Raw genomic sequence first — 7,330 nt, forward strand, 5'->3', positions numbered from 1 at the left:
GCGCTTCCAATGAGAAATCTGCTGTAATTCTGACCTGTTTGTAACTTGCCTTTTTCTTCCCTCTGTGTAAAACATGTCTTTTTCCCTCTGGCTACTTTTAAGATTTTCTCTTTATCGTTGATTTTGAGCAATTTGATGTAGTTTTCTTCACGTTTCTTGTGTAGCAGGTTCACCGTGTGTCTTGGGTCTATGAGTTTATAGTTGTCATCAAATCTGGGAAGTCTTCAACCATTATGTCTTCAAATGTTTTCTCTGTTCCTCTCTGCACCCCTCTTTTCCAAGGATTCTAGTTACTTGTACTTTATGTCACTGCATGTCCCATCGCTCACTGATACTGTTTTTTTTTTTTCTCACTATTTAAAATTTTTAACGATTTCTTGCTAAGTCTTCAAGTTCACCAATTTTACCGATGACCATTTTAAAGTAAACTCTTGGTTTGAGATTTTTAAAAGTATGATTTGGGGCTATAAGTCCAAATACATGTGAGAGCCAGCTTATATTTGGAAATTCTTAGGAAAGAATTTTTTTCCCTTTCACTCAACACCAAGATTTAAGACAGGCCGTTTTTTGTTGTTTTCACCACTCACTGACAGTACGGCCCTTTGGAGCTTCAGCTTCTCAGGGAAGAGTCCCGTGTTAGACCTTCTCCGCTGAGTATGCCTTAGCCTTTGTGTCCTGTGCTTTGTATACTGCATGCCCATGAAATCCCACACTCCTCTTTATTTAGGAAGTGTGCTCAGGATGAAATTTGGCTTTAGACGCTTGGATTACTTCTCACAGCTCCTTCTTCCATTTAGTTTGGCTTTCTGGATATGTCTTACTTTATTGGCAGCTCATTGATGTATTTACAAAAATGTTTAAAATTATTTCATCCAGTCTTTTAATTGACTTACTTCACTGAACTTCTTTCGATCCATAGACCTCATCACAAAAGGCCTTCCCATCTCCTCATAAACCTCACCATGTAAGTAATTATCCCTATGATAATTACTCACCCATTGATGTTTAGTGATTCTCCCCACGAGAGCACAAGGAAACCCAACACAAAAGAATTTTGTAAACAAAATCTAACCCATTGATGTCTCAAAAAGTTGCTTCTCTATGATATTAAACATTTGCAAAATTCTTCTGCATATATTATTTTATTTTTTCTTCACAGTACCCCTGGTGAAGTATGCAAGGTAGAAACTGCTCACATTTCACAACCGGAGAAGCTGAAGCTTGGAGAATAATTTGTCCAGCACCACACAAGTAATAAGTGATGCCACTGGGCCTTGAATGGAAATTCTCAAGTCCTGGTGATGTGAGATGTGAATACGATACAATAAGTAATTCGTTTGTATATGCCTGCAATGTATTGTTTTTAGAGTTTATATACATTATCTAGTTAACAGAATTAAAAGGTTTATGATCAATACACGGAGCGTTTAACCCACAGTGCTTCTAAAACTTTATGTGGATACCAGCCAGGGGTGGGTCTCATTAAAATGCAGATTCTGATTCGTGAGGTCTAGCGTTGCCCATTGCCCGGAGCTCAGCTGCACCATGAGCCCCGAGGCATGGCTGCAGGTCTGCAGGCAATTTGTGCAAACAAACAAAAGGCAGTGTGTGGGGGCGGAGAACCGCATCAGCGCCAGGCGGACAGCGGTTCTGGATGCTTGCGTCATGAGACCTCAGGCAGCTTTTGTTACCTCTCTGAGCTAGAGTTCCAAGCAAGTGGAAAATAAAACACCTGAGTTAGAAAATCTCTGCTGTCACTTGGAAAACTCAATTTTCACATCTTAGTTCAAACTGTTGTTCTACCTACGCGGACCTGAGTCCTGCTTACCTGTAGCCCCACACGTTTGTACACGGTTCCAGGACAGCAGTTAAATTACTGTACCGAGCCCTTCCTTTGTGTCATCCTCTCTCGTTTGGTCTGTGAGATCCTTGAAAGTGGAACCAATTTATTTTATTCTTAGTCCTACCAGCACGACTATGGTCTCTGGTACTTAGAACATGCTCAAAAATATCCGCTGAATGAAGAAGTGACCTTTTTTGACCTGCCTGGTCCAAATTGTTTGGCTGACCCAGACCTGATCCACAGAAAATTCTAGAAATTCCTCTCTTGCTATATGGAATATTCCTAAATTGAGGTGGCCCAGGGAAGTGGTCATTCAAGAACAAGAGTTGAACCTACTTTCCCCCAAATTCTTTTGTGTTGGGTTTCCTTGTGCTCTCGTGGGGACAATCACTAGACTAAATTAAAGAATTACATCAGAGGATATTTGACTGGCCCGGATCAGAGTCAACCAGTTAAAATGAGACAGACCAAAATGTCTGCCTTTGAGAACAGCAGTGTAACACAGTCTCAGAAGTGTGGAATCAGATCTACGTTTGACTCCTGACTGCAGCGCTTATTAGCTGTGAGCTGAATTACTCGTTGATCTGATAATCATTTTTTAAAATGGTCTCCTATGTGCCAGGCACTGTTCTAGATTCTGGGGATAATGAGATCTAACATCAGCGACACACTCAGCACACGCCTGGCAATAGCTCACCCTCAACAAGTGGTCGATGTTATTATTAGCAACTCTATATAGTTCTGACATCCAAAATTCAGGCGCTGACACCCTAAGGAACCATAAATATGCCAGTGGCATGAAAGAAGTTTTTAAGGAATGATTCCGGCTACCACCCGAGTTCTAGTCAAGATTACGAAGCGTGCGAAAGCCTTCACGGACCTCCCTCACTTCCTCCTCTCGTCTGGCACTGTGCTCTGTTCTTTAGCGTCTAACATCCCTCATCCCGCCCACCTGGTGTTCTCATTTTCCAAAAGACCAAATTAAATCTCACTACCTAGAACCTAACCTCAAATTCACCATCTCAGACATTGCCCAAATAAAAGAACTGGCACGAATGGATGTTTGAGACTGGCACACATAACCCTGCATGTCGTTCAACCCTACCTGTCCCAGGTATTCGATCGAGAATGCTCTCCCAGGATAATCTGCCTTGAGTGGAACCTGAAGGGCGGTTCTAGCAGGAAGAGGATCTCTTCCCTGGAGATTCAAGTTTGCCGAAACAGACAACAGGGACAGGAGAGCCAGACGGAAGGGAGGGTGTCCAGAGCAGGAGCAAAGGACTGAGGCAGATACTAAGAGACGGAAGAAAAAGCCAGAGTGTGGAGGAGCCGGGACCCTGAGACTGGACCCTGAGGGGCTGGGCAGATGGCAGGTGATCTTCCAAGGACGCCTGAGATGGGCTACGGCTGCCCAGCGGTTTGCTGGGCTGTGATGAGAGTAACCTGCAGAACCAACCACTAATCTTAAATGAGCTGTCTATCAATCCAGTGGCTCTCCAGTGAGTGGACTATGTGGGACATCATTTTAGAGCAGATGGACTTCCGATATTCTTCGCCTCTTGAAAATTCGGGAGGATGCACATCCGTACCCTCTCCACCCCTCCTCCAGCCACTTCTCCCTCACTACCCGCCCCAACACAAAGAATGATGGTCAAGAAGTTAAATCCACATGACTGAGAAAATGCTGCTTTTAGGAAGAATGACCTGCATGCAGTGATACAGAAAGATATCCAAGATACAAAGCTACACTAAGAAAAGGAAGTTGTGTAATAGTTATACGGTTTAGTCCTAAGTTTTTTTAAGTAATACTTATGTATGTGTGAACATGCATATAAAAATTCTGAAAGCATTCACAAGAATCTGTCAACATTGTTTGTAGGGTTAGAGTATTACATTTATAAATGTACATTTATAACAAACAAATTGAAACACCCTCAAGCACTGCGAACATAGTTCGCCACCCACCTGTCCTTTGTCACTTTCCTAAGGGACTCTGAACCTCCTGGCAACTCAGGAAAACCGTAAACATCTTCAACAGGAAAGAGAATGTGGGCTGATGCATGAACAAGTGTTCAAAATGGCAAGGATTTTATGTTGTTTTAACAATAAGTGATCATAATGAAACTTAATTTTATCTCTTGTTATTTACCCAGCTGCTTTCCGGTTCTGTGCGAACCGAGGTGTCCTAGCTGAGGGCAAGTCCAGTCGAAGCCAACTGTAGGTGGACAAAAAGTCAAATAGGAAGTTAAACTGGATTAACAGATGAGATTTCAGTTCTTGACGATGCATTGTTCTTGAGCTGGCAAGAACGTCTTTGGGGTAATAGAGGCTATAATTTATTATAAATGCAACATGTACTCACTGTAAAAAACAAATAGTACAAAACTGTACGAAATGAATAGTTGAAGTTCCCCCGTCCTTCCGCCCTTCTATTCCCCGTGGTTCGCTGTTATGAACGGTTTGGGGTGTTTTCTTCTAAATACAAACATTTTAGAGGCATATGTAATTTGCTTCCACAAAAGAAATCACTTTTGCAATTTGCTTTTCATTTCTAAATCACGACATAAAAACTTAGAGATGTTCCATGACTTCTTTCATCAGCCCCCTCCATGTGGACATTTGTCCATATCTGTAGGGTAGAATAAAAAAATGGAATTTATGGGTCAAAGGGTCCATTTACGATTTTTGATAGGTAGCAACAAATCTTTTCCAAAATGGTGGTATTGAAATCACATTTTCTGTCCAGAAAATAAAAGTAAGGTAATATGACATTCCTGTCTAACGTATGGGTTTGTAACAGTCCACTTGGATGGGTGACATAACCTCTTCGAGTCTCAGTTTCCCCATCTGTAAAATGGGAATCAGCTCCCCGCTCTCAGGTGGCTGGCAGATTCCAGGAGATAATTCACGTAACGTGACCGTCACAGTGCTTATCACATACACAGCCCTTAATAGATGCCATATGGTGAAGAATCTGGAAAACAAGTGTCATGAGATAGCAGAAAAGAACTCACTGTGTATTGTCGTCTTAAAATATTTGGAAGGCGACCATGTGGAGTCAGATTAGACGTCTCCTCCAGAAGACAGATGGGACAACTAATGGGTAGAAGTTACATCACTTCTTTTTCCAAAAACAGGATGAGTTGAGGGGCCTGTCCTGTAGATTACTCAATTTGCTGGGCCTTACTTATTTAAGAAAAAATAATACAAAGCTATGTATTCTAAATTTGGTACAAACTCTTGGAAAGGGCCATGCAGGTGAGGATCTCTGAAACTTAAGATTTTCAGTAAATTTACCTCAAGATGATTAACTTTTGAGGTAGTGAGGCTTTGGGGACTGGAAAATTATTTTCAGGGCCATATATCATATGTCTAGAAATCAAGGAAGCAAGCAGATTTTTTAAAAAAAATTTTAAATTTCTATACTGGGTAGGAGTTGGACTAGATAATATGTAAGAGCTCTTACATTTCTATGAATCTAAAAGTCATAAATATGTATCAAAATGGCCTAAATATGTATATTCAGAAAAAGAAAGAACAAGTAATTCACAATATTATTTACTTAAACAATCAATAGTCCTTAAAGTTTAAGTTTCTTTTGGGAACAAGAACTGTGTGATTCCAGTGCAGTGGAGACTAGAAAGGAGACTTGGAGGGCCCAGGACGAGATGACAGCATGGCTTGAATAGTAACACACGGAAGGAGGGAGCCAGCGGGAAGCAAGCCACCAAGGTGTGAACGTCTTGGCAGGTCCTGTTGGTTCTTATGTGTGTCAAGGGCATCTGGTGGCACAGAGAGAGATTGAATCTTGAGCCATGGAATTTTTCACTAGCTTGAGGTGAGACAGTGGCTTGAGTGAGAGCTTAGGCAGGTGAACTGAAAGAAGTCTTAAAGAGGAGCCGGTGGAAATGGACGCTTGACCTCTAACTGCAGCTCGGTCACTAATGAGTTGATCTCAATCAGGCCCCCTAATTTGCTAGTCGTGGTTAATGGCAGTCCTGGGTTCAAGTTCTGGCTTTACCAACTATGTCATACGGCCTTGGTGAGGTTACACAATCTCTCCAAACCACAGTCTTGTCCTGAGTGAATGGGGAGGATCATACTTACTTCACACATACGGTTTTTGTGAGATTAGATTAGGTAGCATTCAAAACGTTCTCTATCGTGCCTGGCACAAATTAAGTGTTCAAAAAACGTTAGTTATACTTATTTTTTTTTTAACTTATGGGCACCTACTAAATACTGTTTCTTTTTTGTGCCAGGTGTATTGGGCATCCCAAACTGCAAGGTAAGATCCAGCCTCCCGAGACCTTGCCAAGTACCCTACTGAGTGCTCAGTGAGTTGTGAGTTTTTGCAGCCCTGTGGATGGAGCAGGCATCCACCTGGCCTGGTTTGAATGCCGTTCACTCTTCCCTCTCGTCCCTTCAGACGGTCTTCCTTGGACTTGGGGAGCTTCCTCACAGGCATGCTCAGAGCAGCACCCCACTAAATACTCAGTTGGGATGCTCTGAAGACCTCCAGAGACCTCTCTCTGTGTGGCCCTCTTCCCACACACAGCTGCCCTACGAATACCAGCTGCCTCTTCTCCCTGACTCTGCTTCATCTCAACTCAGGGAGGACTCCGACTTGATCTCCGTGCTCTGGCCCCCAGGTTCTCTCGAGGCTGTAAACTGAGGCAGTTATAGGACTCTCCTCATACATTTCCATCTCTTAGGATCCCTGTCCTTTGTTGCTTGATGTCCAGTGTATTGAAAATCATCCTTTCATATCCTTTGCCTTTTTTTCATTTGTTTCAGGAGGAAAGGCGATCCCAGTCCCCATACTCCATCTTGGCCAGAAGTAGAAGTCTCTTCACTTCTACTTACTTCTTTCTTAGCCATCATTTATTCAAAAAATTTTTTCTGTTTTTCCTATCCTCCTACTTCGAGGACTCCAATTACTCAGTCACTGCTTCCAAGGGTACTTATTCCTTCAACAAATAGGCACACTTCTAATTGCTGGAGATTACAGCTGTGAACAAGACAAAAATCCCTGCCTTCAGGGAGGTCACATACTAGTGAGTATGTTTTTTAAAATGTTAATACGATGTATTTGCTAATTTGTCATTTTGCAGAAAGCTTGAAACAATAAAACTGTGAGGTAAATATTCTAAGGAACAATGATAAATCCAGGCATACTTTCAGCTTGAAACGCAAAAAGTCATGTAGCATCTGTGGGCAACTTTCATTCAATTCCAACATAAGCTTCATGAGCCCTATCAGCTCACCTCTGTATCTCCAGTGCCTTATGTAATGTCTAGGGGAGGATATAGTAGGTGCTTAATAAATACGCGATGAAAAAGTTCAAACTGCTTGTCTCAAGTGACCCTGTCTCGGTTCCTTCAGGGCATAACTTATAGGGAAGAGCTAGCCAGCACCGTAGGGATGAAAAGGCTTAAGTGCGACACATCAGGACGAGATGGACATGTAACATGAAGTGGGCTGCTC

The 7,330-nt window shown here is 42.2% G+C and overlaps 1 protein-coding gene across 1 annotated transcript in view; it reads left to right on the plus strand.

The window, feature by feature from the left end:
• Window positions 1-7,330, plus strand: part of ACTN2 (actinin alpha 2) — a 389,901-nt gene that overhangs the window by 315,148 nt on the left and 67,423 nt on the right. The gene's annotated exons all lie outside the window — the stretch shown is intronic.

Source organism: Pteropus vampyrus, unplaced genomic scaffold, assembly GCF_000151845.1.
Source record: "Pteropus vampyrus isolate Shadow unplaced genomic scaffold, Pvam_2.0 Scaffold279, whole genome shotgun sequence".
In the NCBI taxonomy this organism is placed as follows: Eukaryota; Metazoa; Chordata; class Mammalia; order Chiroptera; family Pteropodidae; genus Pteropus; species Pteropus vampyrus.